This window comes from Heterodontus francisci, chromosome 34 (genome assembly GCF_036365525.1).
Source record: "Heterodontus francisci isolate sHetFra1 chromosome 34, sHetFra1.hap1, whole genome shotgun sequence".
NCBI classification, from domain to species: Eukaryota; Metazoa; Chordata; class Chondrichthyes; order Heterodontiformes; family Heterodontidae; genus Heterodontus; species Heterodontus francisci.
In genome coordinates this window covers 25,738,892-25,753,933 of record NC_090404.1, presented here as the reverse complement: position 1 = coordinate 25,753,933, position 15,042 = coordinate 25,738,892, and the positions used below count along the sequence as shown (strand labels likewise).

The following is a 15,042-nucleotide window of genomic DNA, read 5'->3' as shown; positions in this document are numbered from 1 at the left end:
AGCCATGAACTTATGGAATGGCGGAGCAGGCTCGAAGGGCCGAGTGGCCTCTTCCTTTTCTTTTATTCATTCATGGCATGTGGGCATCACTGGCCAGGCCAGCATTTATTGCCCATCCCTAATTGCCCTTGAGAAGGTGGTGATGAGCTGCCTTCTTGAACCGCTGCAGTCCATGTGGGGTAGGTAGACCCACAGTGCTGTTAGGAAGGGAGTTCCAGGATTTTGACCCAGCGACAGTGAAGGAACGGCGATATAGTTCCAAGTCAGGATGGTGTGTGACTTGGAGAGGAACTTGCAGGTGGTGGTGCTCCTAACTCGTATGTTCGGATGTATGTACGCTTTTGGTCATCTACGTTTTATTAACCCGCCTCCCTCTCACCCGCTGGAACCCGTTCTCCACATCAGCCCGACCGGCCGCGCACATGTTCCGCCCTCCCGCCAGATTGACGGCATTTCCACGCCAGTAGGAAGAGCGGGGACGGGGCTGGAGGACCGGGTGACCGGTGGGTCCTCCATCCAATCAGGGCGAGCGTGGGCGTGGCTGAGGCAGGAGTGGGCGGGGCCTCTTCCCCAGTCCTGAAGCCCCTTCCTATTGGTCCGCAGTTGTCGTCAATTGACAGAAGATTTCTCGCTGGCAGAAATAGAGGACGGCGCAGGCGCAGGCGCAGTGCGAGTGATGATTGTGACTCGCATTGGTAAGTGAGTGCGGGGAGGCTTCAGAAACACCCGGTGTCGGCTCCCGGTCCCGCGTTTGCGCCCAGTGGGGCTTCTCCCGGTGAGAGGCCCGGGGTTAACGGCCGCCAGATTTCCAGTTCTTTTGGAGGAATTAAGGATTAATAAACTGGAACATCAAAAGACAAAACTTTAAAGGAAACTGAGCTCAGTTATAAAGGGGTCTGGGGGAGGGAGGAACCATTTGGGACACAGCACAGGGCAGGAGGTCCCCCCCCCCTCCCTGGTCCCACAAAGACTCCCCTTGGACTGGGCCACACCTGGGCAGGGCTGGCTCAAGGTGCAGGAAGCTGCGAGGCTGAGCTGTGGACTGGGAGGAGTGGAGGGTTTGACTGACAGGCCTGGGGAGGGGGATATCAGGGCAGGTACACACACTGCTCCCCCTTTTCCTCCTGGGATGTTTTACTGGAGTCGTGTTGCTGAGTGTTTCTAAACTCTGTCTCCCTATCCCGGTAATGTAGGTGGATTGTAGGTTGCTGTGAGTGTTGGACTATATTGCCTCTCCTCGTTCTTCCTCCTTCTCCCACTCCGAGTGTTCCAGGCTGCGGTGGCTCGATGCGCCTGAAACATTAACTCTGTTTCTCTCTCCACAAATGTTGCCCGACCTGCTGAGTATTTCCAGCATTTTCTCCTTTCATTTCAGCGGTATTTTTGCTTTTGTTTTATTGCAGGCATTGCTCACTTAACTGAGTCGACGAACAGAGACGGCCCAATTAAAAGTCAGTTTGTCTTGGGGTGAGTGTTGGATGCGGAAGTCGGTCCCTGACCTCCTGCGAAGGTCTTTTTTGTTGCTTCAATAACTTAAAGAGAAGGACACCAATAATATGCAGTAACAAAAACGATGAAGGAAACTTGGCGAAATCAAACTAAAATGTCATTCCTAGTGGTGATGATACACTCCAGTCCCCCTGATGCTCATTGGATGCAGGAGGCCTCAAGCATCCCCGCGGATACTGTGTGTTCCATCCCCAGGGACACTTGGGCACCGACATAGCCACAGAGTCTGGCTGGACGGCCCCCTTGACTGCCCGCTGCCTGGATCTGTTGATGGCCACTTTGGCCAAGCCCAGGAGCAATCTCACCAGGAGGTCCCTCGACTTACCGCCATCCTTCCAAAACACAATGTGCAGCAGGGCGCTTTCACAGCCATCCTGGGCCAGGAAGCAGGAAGAGAGAATGTTGTTGAATTTCTGTCTTGGACTGACAGTGATGGTTTTTGTAAACTCCTTTTACAGGGGCTTCGAAAGGGAAGATTTGCAGATGGAAACTCAAACCAAACATCACGTCAAAATTTGACAGAGGGACTCAATTCATCAGCACCTGAATATCATCGGCCTTTGAACGTGGAAGGAAAAAGGTTTGTCTGTTCTGTCTGTGGGAAAGGATTTCAGGTATCAGTGTGACTGGAAAATCACTGAGATACACAAAGCCCTGGTTAGACCACACCTGGAGTATTGTGTTCAGTCCTGGGCACCACACTTAAAGAATGATATATTGGACTAGAGGGAGTGGATGGCAGATGTACCTGAATGATACCTAAACTCCAAGTGTTAAATTATGAGGGAGAGACGACACAAATAGTCATTTTGCCACAGAAGGAGGCCATTTGGGCAGCACAGTGGCGCAGTGGTTAGCACCGCAACCTCACAGCTCCAGGGACCCGGGTTCAATTCTGGGTACTGCCTGTGCGGAGTTTGCAAGTTCTCCCTGTGACTGCGTGGGTTTCCACCGCATGCTCCAGTTTTCTCCCACAGCCCAAGACTTGCAGGTTGATAGGTAAATTGGCCATTGTAAATTGCCCCTAGTGTAGGTAGGTGGTAGGAGAATGGTGGGGATGTGGTAGGGAATATGGGATTATTGTCGGATTAGTATAAATGGGTGGTTGTTGGTCGACACAGACTTGGTGGGCCGAAGGGCCTGTTTCAGTGCTGTATATCTAAATTAAAAAAAAAAAAAAATTGGCCCATTGAGTCCATGTCAGCACTCTAAGAGATTGAGGATGTAGATACGGAACCCAGAGAGAGAGAGACTGTGAGGTTCTTGAGCAAATTGTCATAGGGAGTGACAAGGTATTGGAGGTTTTGGCAGGCTTAAAAGTGGACAAATCTCCAGGTCCTGATGATTTGTGTCCCAGGATGCTGTGGGAGGCGAGGGTGGAGATTGTAGGGGCTCTGACCCAAATCTATCTCCACTTGGAGAGGCAAAATTTGTTTGAGTAGTCAGCATAGCTTTGTCAGAGGGAGATCATGCCGAACAAATTTGATTTAATTTTTTGAGCATGTGACCAGGTGTCGATGAGGGTAGTGCAGTTGATGTAGTTTACATGGATTTCAGCAAAGCCTTTGACAAGGTCCCACATGGGACACAGGGTAACTTGATAAGGTAGATTCTAAATTGGCTCAGCTGTAGGAGACAAAGAGTGATGACAGACGATTGTTTTAGTGACTGGAAGCCAGTGTCCAGTGGCATACCACAGGGATCTGTGCTGGGTCCCCTATTGTTTGTCATTTATATAAATGACTATGTGGGGGGGTAGGATCAATAAGTTCGCGGATGACGCAAAGATTGGCTGAGTGGTTAACAGTGAGGTTGAGTGTCTTGGGTTACAGGAAGATATAGACGGGATGGTCAAATGGGCAGAAAAGTGGCAGATGGAATTTAACCCTGAAAAGTGTGAGGTGATACACTTTGGAAGGAGTAATGTGACACGGAAGTATTCAATGAATGGCCTGACACTGGGAAGTTCCGAGGAACAAAGGGACCTTGGCGTGTTTGTCCATAGATCTCTGAAGGCAGAAGGGCAGGTTAATAGGGTGGTGAAAAAGGCATATGGGATACTTGCCTTTATCAATCGAGGCATAGATTACAAAAGCAGGGAGGTCATGTTGGAGTTGTATAGAACTTTGATAAGGCCACAGCTGGAGTACTGTGTGCAATTCTGGTCGCCACATTATGGGAAGGATGTGATTGCACTGGAGGAGGTGCAGAGGCGATTCACCAGGATGTTGCCTGGGATGGAACATTTAAGCTATGAAGAGAGGTTGGATAGGCTCGGGTTGTTTTCGCTGGAGCAGAGAAGACTGAGGGGTGGCCTGATTGAGGTGTACAAGATTATGAGGGGCATGGACAGGGTGGATAGGGAGCAGCTGTTCCCCTTAGTTGAAGGGTCAGTTACGAGGGGAAACAAGTTTAAGGTGAGGGGCAGGAGGTTTAAGGGGGATTTGAGGAAGAACCTTTTTACCCAGAGGGTGATGACAGTCTGGAATGCACTGTCTGGGAGGGTGGTAGAGGCGGGTTGCCTCACATCCTTTAAAAAGTACCTGGATGAGCACTTGGCACGTCATAACATTCAAGGCTATGGGCCAAGTGCTGGCAAATGGGATTAGGTAGACAGGTCAGGTGTCTTTAATGCATCGGTGCAGACTCGATGGGCCGAAGGGCCTCTTCTGCACTGTGTTATTCTGTGATTCTATCCAGGAATCAAGTCAGTCTCATTCCCCTGCTCTATCCCCATACACCTGCAGGTGTATTTCCCTCAAGTGCCCATCCAATCTCTTTTAAAATCATTGATCATCTCTGTTTCCACCATAGGCAACGAGTTCCAGGTCATTATCACTCACTCTGTAAAAAAAAAAAAACTGCTTTGTCACATCCCTGCTATATCTCTTGCTCTAAACCTTTCATCCGTGTTCCCTACTGCTTGTAGCATCAGCTAAGGGGAACAGCTTTTCTTTGTCGACCTTATCTAATGGAATTGGAAGCCAGTCTCAGTAGTGTTGAAACCATTGCCGATTGTTGTAAAAACCCATCTGGTTCCCTCAAGTCCTGTAGGGAAGGAAATCTGCTGTCCTTACCTGGTCTGGCCTACATGTGACTCCAGACCCACAGCAATGTGGTTGACTCTTAAATACCCTCTGAAGTGGCCTAGCAAGGCACTCGGTTCAAGAGCAATTAGGGATGGGCAATAAATGCTGGCCTTGTCTGCGACACCCACATCCCACAAACAAATAAAATATATTTAAAAAATGATACGTTCTTGTACACCTTGATCAGATCTCCCCCTCCGCCTTCTCTGCTGCAAGGAGATCAACCCCAACTTCTCCAAAGTGGAAAAAAAAATGCAGGAGCTCCATATATCTACATCAGGGTGGTTGGAGATGGGGAGGAACCCATAAGAATGCTTACAAAAGGTGGAAAGCATACAAAATACAGGCATCCCTTCCGGTCAGCTTTTCTCAGGGTTTTTTTTCCCATTATTACAATAAGAGTTCCATTAACAAGCCTAATCTTGGAGCGAACTTTCCTCATCCCTGGAATCATTCTGGTAAATCTCCTCTGCACCCTCTCAAGGACCCTCACACACTCCCTGAAGTGTGGCTACCAGAACTGGGATGCAATACTCTAGTTATAGACAAACCAGAAATTTATAAAGGTTCAGCATAACTTCTCAGATTTTGTGTTCAATACCTCAATTTGCTCCCATATGCTTTGCTAACTACTCTCTCAATATGTCCCACCACTTTACTGCTTTATGTGGATGAATCCCCCAGGTCCCTCTGTCCCTGCACACTCTTTAGAACCGTACCATTAAGTATATGTTGCCTCTCCCTGTCCCTTCTGTGAAAAAGCATCACTTCAACATGAGGGTATTCCCTGGAATTTAGAAGATGAAGGAGTGATTCCAACAAAGTTTCCAAGCTATTAATTAGAACTGATAGTTTCTTTCTATCTACCCTATTTCAACTGGTTGGGGAATCTAGTATAAAGGGGCGCAGTCTAAAGCTTAGAGGTAGACCATTCATTAAGCCAATGCGGGCCCTGGAACCCTGAGTATTGATCCACGCCTGGGTCCTGGAAACCCAAGTATTAATCCACCCCTGGGCCCTGTAAACCCGCGCGTTAATCCACCCCTGGGTCCTGTAAACCCGCGCATTAATCCACCCCTGGGTCCTGTAAACCCGAGCATTAATCCACCCCTAGGCCCTGTAAACCCGAGCATTAATCCACCCCTGGGTCCTGTAAACCCGAGCATTAATCCACCCCTAGGCCCTGTAAACCCGAGCATTAATCCACCCCTGGGTCCTCTTAACCCGAGCATTGATCCACCCCTGGGTCCTCTTAACCCGAGCATTGATCCACCCCTGGGTCCTCTTAACCCGAGCATTGATCCACCCCTGGGTCCTCTTAACCCGAGCATTGATCCACCCCTGGGTCCTCTTAACCCGAGCATTGATCCACCCCTGGGTCCTCTTAACCCGAGCATTAATCCACCCCTGGGCCCTGTAAACCCGAGCATTGATTCACCCCTGGGTCCTCTTAACCCGAGCATTGATCCACCCCTGGGTCCTCTTAACCCGAGCATTGATCCACCCCTGGGCCCTGTAAACCCGAGCATTGATCCACCCCTGGGTCCTCTTAACCCGAGCATTGATCCACCCCTGGGTCCTCTTAACCCGAGCATTAATCCACCCCTGGGCCCTGTAAACCCGAGCATTGATCCACCCCTGGGTCCTCTTAACCCGAGCATTAATCCACCCCTGGGCTCTGTAAACCCGAGCATTAATCACCCTGGGTCCTCTGAAACCCAACGAAAATCCCCTCCTGGGCATGTAGACTTAAACATTAATCCACCCCTGCTGTATATACCTAGAATCACAGCCCAGAAATACACTGTTCGGCCCCACTAGTCTGTGCTGGTGTTTATAATCCACATGAGCCTCCTCCCAATCTAATTACCTCATCCCACCCTGACCCCCTATCCCTCTATTCCCTTCTCCCTCATAAATGTATTGAGCCTCCCCTTAAACACATCATTACTATCTGCTTCAACCACTCCACATGGCAGTGAGTTCCACATTCTCACCACTCTCTGAGTAGAGAAATTCCTCCTAAGTTCTCTATTTGACCTGTTAATGTCTGTATTATATTGCTGCCCCCTTGTTCTGACTGACTGATAATTTTAAAGACCTCTATCAGATCTCCTCCTAGTCTTCTCTTTTCCAGAGAAAGGAGCCCCAGCCTGCTCAATCTTGCTGGATAGTATCATCCTCTCTGGTGACATCTTTGTAAATCTATTCTGCACTTTCTTCAATATCCTTTTTTAATCTGGAGACCAGAACTGCTCACAGTCCTTCTAAGTGAGGTTCTCTATAAATGTAACATTCCCTCCCTGCTGTTACATTGTATTCCTCTAGAAAAGAACATCAGCTCTTTCTTTGCTCTCTTATCGACTTGTGTTGCTCCTTTTAGTGATTTATGTGACTCTGTTCCCAGATCCCTTTGCTCCTCTTTCCATTTAATTTCTTACATTCTAACCAATAACTGGCCTCCTTATTCCTCCTCCCAAAATGAACCAGCTCACATTTCACTATGTTGAATTTCATTTCCCATTTATCTGTCCAGTCCGTCAGCCTGTTTATGTCTTCCTGGATTTCAGTGCAGTCCTCCTCATTATTAGTTCTACCACCCAATTTAGTGTCATCTGCATATTGCATCCCTCTAATTCCTGACTCCAAATGTAAGTAATGAGCAGAAGTCCCATTGTACTTTGCACCATAGTTGATGGCCTGGGCACTCGGGCATCTGTGTAATTTATTTAATAATATTGTTCATCGTGTTACTACCGCAACAGGAGCAACGCACTGTCAATTCAGTCCCGTCACTCCACATGTCGCAGCATATTCTTAAAGTTTCCCCACACAACCGGCAAAACAGCCAAATTAAACACTTTAATAATCCCCAGAATAAAACAGACCAAACCAGGTATCTTTAGACTACAACAAATGAACTATTTATTAGAAAACTAAATCTTAAACACGATTAAGATAAACCAAGTCTGAAGACCTTATAACTGTATATTTTTATGTAACTCCCCCATTCACACACATACAATCAAAAAATAACCGTTAACCAGTTTTGAAAATGATGTTTTTAAAAATTAGCTGTTGCTTTAAGAATAAATAAATAAGTAAGTCTTTGTGAGTTACATTCCTGATGGGTGAGGTATTCTAATGTAGAAATAATCAAATGCTTCTCAAAGTCTTCACACTGATTTGATGTAACAGTCTGTTTTTGATCGGCATTCAAACTCTTTGGCTGCAGCAGACACCAAGATCACCGGCGAATTCCAGAAAATACAATCAGTCAAGAGAGATTCAATCTTAAAGCAAATACTTCCTGGCTTGGAAGTAAAGAAAAGGAGTTTTACTAATGTTACGACTGACTGCTCAAGACAAAGCCCCCAATCAAAATTTATGATTCTGATTGTGGTGGGAGAAACGCACTGTCAATTTAGTCCTGTCCCTCCACAGATCACCTAACATATCACTTTTCCAAATTAAAGAAAACCACAGCCAAATTGATTCATCAATTAACCCCCAAATGAGGCATACCAAACCAGGTGTCTTTGGATCAACAAATTAACTGTTTATTAGAAAAAACTAAACTCTTAAACACTACTAAGATATAAACATTTTTTTTTAAAGTCCTTTCAGACTTAGGCTCCTGCCGCAGTGGAATCTTCCAATGTGGAACAGTCCAAGGTTGCTTGAAGTCCTCACAGCCGTCTGATAGGGAAAAAATAAGGTGCTTCAACAGTAGGACAGTCAGTATTCTAGTTCAGCAGTTGAAGTGATGCTGTTCTATTCCAGCGATGAATTCAGCAATTACAGTTCAGTAGTTAAAGTAATTAGTTATTTTTAAAGAACTTAATCTGGCTTGACTGATCAGAATTCTGAGAGTATAATAAATAGGGTTTAAACAGACAGAGGGAGAGCTCTCTCACATTTCCTTCAGTATTTGCTCACAGACCGTCTGTGTGTGTGTCTGTGTCTGTCAAAAGGCAGTTTTTTTTCCAGCTAATTTCAAACAGTTAATCACAACATTGTATATTTAACCTCAGTCTCTGAGTGGCTGTAACCAACAGCAACCAGAATGCATTTTCTCTAACTCCTTAGGCTTGTTTGTTTTTAAAGCAGTACTGATCCTTTTCTGGCTTAAAGAGACACCACATTTTCAAAAAAAAAGTCTGATCATAACACTACCTTCAGCAATACAAAAGGTCTCTTGAAAAAAACATATTTTTCTTTTCTTAGGCAATTAACTGGCTTGTAGCTCCTTGTAGGATTTCTACTGAGAGCGAATAGACAGCTCTTTTTCAGTAGTACACCGAGCTGGTGTGTCTCAAAACCAACTGGTTTCAGCGAGTTTTTGCCAGTTTTGCACACAGTCAAATTGAAAGATTATACCATGTGACTTCTCTCACTCCTGCTGTGGCCTAGGGACAGGTGCAGCTGGCACCCTGTGCTCACTCTTAAAGGCCCACACTGTTTTTAATCTAAGGAGAAAAATCATCGTGAAAATTGCTTTTCCGGCCCCAATCTCCATGGGATGACATGAAAGTATCAGCCATTTAACACCTGGAGCTTTCAATGGTGGATAAATTACCGCAGGCTGCTCATTGGTCAGAAAGTCCCCTATCAATGACTACAGGAGCCCAGTGCGCCAGTGTGGGATCAAGCTGTACGGGTGGTGGAGACGGACTGAGACGGAACAGACGGCTCGGGAGGCAGGAGGAGATTTTGGGCGAAGGGGAGGAATTGGAGCCGTGGGTGGGCTGGGAAGCTTCATAAACACCTGGGGTCGGCCTGAGGCCCCGAATAAGAGGCCACAGGCCCCGTGTTTTCCCCGCGGTGACAGGCCCGGGGGAGCGGGGGTACTGGCCGCCATCTTGGACAGGGCGGGATCAGGGTGCATGTGCGGCCATCTTGGTGAGGGCAGAAAAAGTGGGCAGGGTTTCAGGGTCTCTGTTCCCAAGTGGGTCCCAGTGCCCGGGAGATTGAGCATCCTGAACAACAGGGTTTTCACCAGCTTCACCCACTCCCAGGCTGCATGTGATGTTTGCAGCCTAGAGGAGTCCATGGGCCATGTAGATATTCAGTGCGAGAGGTTACAGTCCCTGTCTAGTTACCTAAAGGAGCTGCTCCTCTAATTTTAGTTACATTTTAGCCCCATGCTCCTAATCTTTGGTCGCTCGGTGTGGAGGAGGGTGTGTAAGTTAGAGGATCTTCTCCTGGATCTGCTCTTGGGCCTGGTTAAAACAGCAATGTATAGGTCCAGGATGTGGGGACCATGTTGGGGGTGGGGATGTCACTCTGGCTGACAGCCTCTCTTCCGTGATTTTGTCCATGTCCGGGAACCCTGAAGAGGGAGCACACTTGATGTCTTCTGCGTCCAATGGGCAGCTCAGGGCACAGACTGTCTCTCAGACACTGGTCACATTCTGGTTTAGTTGGGAAGCTTCCCTTTGCTTTAGGCACTTTCCAGCCTTCCGGACTCAACATTGGCCGGTTGCCATCCTTCCATCTCTGAAAGATGAAGGACACGCAGCAAACAATCCATTGAGGTTGGGTGTCTTCTCTTGATGCACCTTTACTGATGGCTGTGAAAGCCAATCCTTGAGAGATAGGTACTGCCACAAGTGCTGCACGTGAAGCTGCCAAGTGACGCTGAGAGTTGTTGGTTTTGACATTGGCGCCTGTTGCCAAGCTGCTGTAGTAACTGGTCATTGTGGTAATGCACACCAGTCCACAGGATGTGTCACCGTTTCCCTCTTTCACCAGCTCGTCACTCCCAAGTGCGATAGTTGACATTTAGGGCCTTCGTGTCACACTTGCAAGCATCCTTGAAGTGGAGTTTTGGGTGCCCCACTGGTCATCTGGCCCCGGCTACCTCACCATACAGAAGGTCCTTGGGTATGTGACCATCTTCCATCCTGCGGACATGTCTGATCCACTGAAGCCACCTCTGTTCGATTCGTGCCAACACACTTGGGAGCTCTGCCTTTGAGAGGACTGTCACATTTGTGATTTTGTCCTGCCAGAATATACCCACAATGCACTGCAGACAGTGAAGATGTAAATTATTGAGCTGCTTTTCCTGGTAGTTATAAGTCGCCCATGTTTCACAGCCATACAGCAAGGCGTTATAAACCATCAGCTTGGTCCTAAGAGTCAGTTTGGTGTTATCCCATGCACGTTTCGCAAGTTGGCCGAAGGTGGTGGCTGCAGAAGCATCATTTGGTAAAGGCAGAACCTGCAACAAGGGCTGGTTTGAGACCTACTCAGCTGAGATGATATCTGTCATTGATGTAAACATTGAGGCCTGCATGATGCAGAACATAAACCCAGCAGCTAAGACACTGTATGACCTGAAAGTAGCCAAGACAGCCATGCAGAGGTGAGGGAGATACTGCACAAACACTTATCAGCTTATGTCAAGAAATCCAAACTGCATGTGACAAAGGAAATCTATGATTTATCTACAGAGGAATCAAGAGAGCGTTTGGCCCTGTCATCACCAAAGTTACTCTCCTGAAGTCGGCTGATGGTGAAGTATTCACCAACAGAAGCAAAGAGATGTCTCACTGGGCTGAACACTACTGTGAGCTTTACTCCTAGGAGTCTGATGTATCCCAGGACTCAACATTGAGTTCAACTATTTCAGACCATGAACCCCATTTGACTGTTTTCCCACCATGTGCTGGTCTTAAACTTGTTTTTCATGTTTTTGCTTTCGGACAGAGCTGTTCATTATTCTGCCATTAACACTCTCTCTCTCTGGGTAAATGTTATGTCTTTTACTACAACTAATAGCACTCTGTTTGCCTTTTCTTCCATGACTTCTTTGTTATTTAATTTCTCCCACCCTCTGCCCTATCATAGACCTTCCCTTTTGTTCTCCTTTCCCCCCCACCTCTCCCCACTTCACTTGCTCAAAACTGAATATATTTCTAAACTTTACCAGTTCTGAAGAAAGGTTATTGACCTGAAACGTTAACTCTGTTTTTCTTTCCCCAGATGCTGCCTGACCTGCTGAGTATTTCCAGCGCTTGTTCCTTTTCTTTCAGATTTCCAGCATTTTTCTTTTGTTGCAACTTAGTTGCTGATTTTGGCTTTTTTTTTTAGTTTGAATGGAGCGCACCTTTGGAGGGGAACTAGAGAGGAAAGAATGTTCCATAGGAACTAGAATTGTCTGTTCTGAATTTCTATCCTGTACTGACAGTGATGGCTTTTGTAACTCCTTTTACAGGGGATTGTAGGGAGGATTTACAGACGGGAAACGCAAAGCAAACATCGCATCAAGATCGGGATCTGAATAGCATCGGCCTTTGAATGTGGAAGGAGAAATGTTTGTCTGTTCTGTCTGTGGGAAAAGATTTCAAACATCAGTGTGACTGGAAACACACTGAGACACACACACCCGAGTGAGAGTGTTCCAGTGCACTGACTGGAAAGAGCTTTAACCAGTTACACAGCCTGAGAAAACATCTCCATTCACAGCGGAGAGAAACTGTACACGTGTTCTGTGTGTGGACGAGGCTTCAACTGATCATCCAACCTGGAGAGACACAAGGGCACTGGCACCGTGGGAAGGGATTCACTACTTCATCCACCTTGCTGACACACCAGCGAGTTCACACCAGGGAGAGGACATTTATCTGCTCTGTGTGGGAAGAGATTTTCTCAGTTATCAAACCTGACACACTGGCAAGTTCACACTCCATAGAGACTTTTTAACTGCTTGGGCAGCGGGAAATGCTATAAAAGTTTTGGGGCACTGACATGCTATCAATGTGTTCCCATTGACGAGAGACCTTTCAAGTGATCTTACAGTGGGACTGGGTTCAAACAATAATTTGGCCTCACTGTACATCAGCATATTCACACTGGGGAGAGGCTGTTCACCTTCATTCACTTGTTCATCTGCCCTGTTGACACACTGGTAAAAGACCTTTTCAATGTTCTGAATGTGAGATGAGCTTTAAAAGCAAACATGAAATGGTGACACACCAGCGTGTACACACTGGGGAGAGACCATTCACTTGCTCAGAGTGTGGGAAGGGATTCTCTCAGTCATCCACCCTGTTGACCCACCAGCGAGTTCACACTGGGGAGAGGCCGTTCACTTGCTCTGAGTGTGGGAAGACTTTCGCTCAGTCATCCACCCTGCTGACCCACCAGCGAGTTCACACTGGGGAGAGGCCATTCACCTGCTCCGAGTGTGGGAAGGGATTCACTCGATTCTACAACCTGCTGACACACAAAAACGTTCACAGTGATAGACCTTTTAAATGTGCTGAATGTGAGAGAACCTTTAAAAGCAGACATGAAATGGTGAAACACCAGCGAGTTCACACTGGGGCATGGCCATTCACCTGCACTGACTGTGGGAAGGGATTCACTCGTTCATCCAAACTGCTGATACACCAGCGAGTTCACACTGGGGAGAGGCCATTCACCTGCACTGAATGTGGGAAGGGATTCACTTGTTCATCCACCCTGTTGCGACACCAGCACGTTCACACTGGGGAGAGACCGTTTGCTTGCTCAGAGTGTGGGAAGGAATTCACTCGGTCATCCAATCTCCTGACACACCAGCGAGTTCACAGTGGGGAGAGGCCATTCACCTGCTCAGATTGTGGGAAGGGATTCATTTATTCGTCCAACCTGGTGAGACACCAGCGAGTTCACAAGTGACTACAGGGGTTGGATTCTGCCGTTGTTGCTGCTGTTAATCACATTCAGGACTGAACCATGTTCATTTTGATGGTTAAAGAAAGATCTGCATGTATACAGCACCTTCCGCTACCTCAGGACATGTCAAAGTGTTTTACAGTCAATGAAGTATGATTGAAGTGCAGTCACTGTTATAATGTAGGAAACACAGCAGCCAATCACACAGCAAACTCTCTGGAGTGGGACTTGAACCCACAACCTTCTGACTGAGAGGTAACAATGGTAACAACTGAGTCACAGTCAGGGTTCATTTGTGTTGATGTGAACTGGTGTTAGGATCACTGGACCTTGTAACATGATTATATCTTATAGATTGTGATTTTTGTTTTAAAGTACACGATGGAATCTAGGAGGTCAGCTGACCTCACCTCCACTCTGTAAAAGGTTACCAGGACAACAGAGGGAACAGATCAAAGACTGTTTTCTGAAGAACAGAGACTACAGCACTAACACCTGATGAACAATGGGTTTCACCCTCCCAGACTTTTGGATTGTAAAACAAGGAGTCAGCCATTGAGAACATGCAAATGAACCGGCAGGTGGCAACACCTGGGGGCAATGGAAAGGCCGAGTAGCTTTGTGAAACTAGACTTCTGGTCTTTGTATTTTGGTGAAGAACAGTCAACTATTGACTTCTAGGACCAGATAAATTTAACAGACTTTCCGGAGAATAACAGGCTGTACGGAATGAACCATCAGGTTGTGGCCTCAAGCAGGTTGTAAGAAGAGAATCTATTGGGATGAGGCCTCAAGGGAAGCTGTAAGAGCAGGCACCAGCAGGAGAGAGAGAGAGAGAGAGAGAGAGAGAGAGAGTGAACACCTGCTCTCTGAAGATATACAGTGAAAGGCTGTAGAAACCTGAACATTTTTTTGAGAGTTGAAGTTTGTGGAGGAGTAAAGGACCCCACAGGATCACCGGAAGTCACATTATCTACAGATATCCAGGTCAGAAGTGTTTGGAGAAGGGAGCGAAGGAAAATATTGGTTTTTTTGAAAAGTCTGGGAGATCCAGCACATTGAACTGGGAGGAATTTGGGACTTTTAACCGCAAACGATTTTGTCATCAAAAAGGACTGTGTCAGTGTGGTGTGAGATATTCAAGTGTTGAATAAGTAAAGAAAATACCTTTGATTTTAATGGGGAGTGTCAGCTATTTACAAAGCGTATTTAGTTATTTGGGGATTTCTTTTACTTTAGTTGTTCTAGTAAAGGACTTAAAATATGAAATCTTGTGTATTTTGGCACAGACACAATGGGCTGAATGGCCTCCTGTGCTGTAAATTTTCTGTGTTTCTATTCTGACAATTGGAGTTTGTTTCTACCAATATTAATACCCCCAGTAACTTGGCTGGAGTTTAATATTCTGGTTAAATGTTAAATAAATCAGCTTTATTTTAGATACATTGTTGTAGATTTTTGTCTTTCCTCCTGAGTGTTTAGCATCACCTGGCTGGAGCTCAGAAAGGACAATCTGGGGGGAGAATCGTACGGCAGGAACAGAACTTCAGTCTGAACACAGTCCTTCAGGATCACACTGAGAGGGACAAACGGCTCTTTGGTCTTTCTCGTCTCTCTTCACTGACAGCAAAGTCCCCGTGTGGGTTAATCCTGAGTCCTGTAAGAAATGTGTCCCAGCCGCTCTCTTCCATGGTTCAGAGCCCCTGGGCACTGAACAGACGGCTCCTTTACAACTGTGTTTAGAGTCAGGAAGAACAACGGTGAATGCTGGAAACGT

At 46.7% G+C, this 15,042-nt stretch overlaps 1 pseudogene; it reads left to right on the top strand.

Annotated features, from left to right (window-relative positions):
• Positions 1 to 707: 707 nt before the first annotated feature.
• Positions 708 to 15,042, top strand: part of LOC137349297 (zinc finger protein 585A-like) — a 182,192-nt pseudogene continuing 167,857 nt past the window's right edge.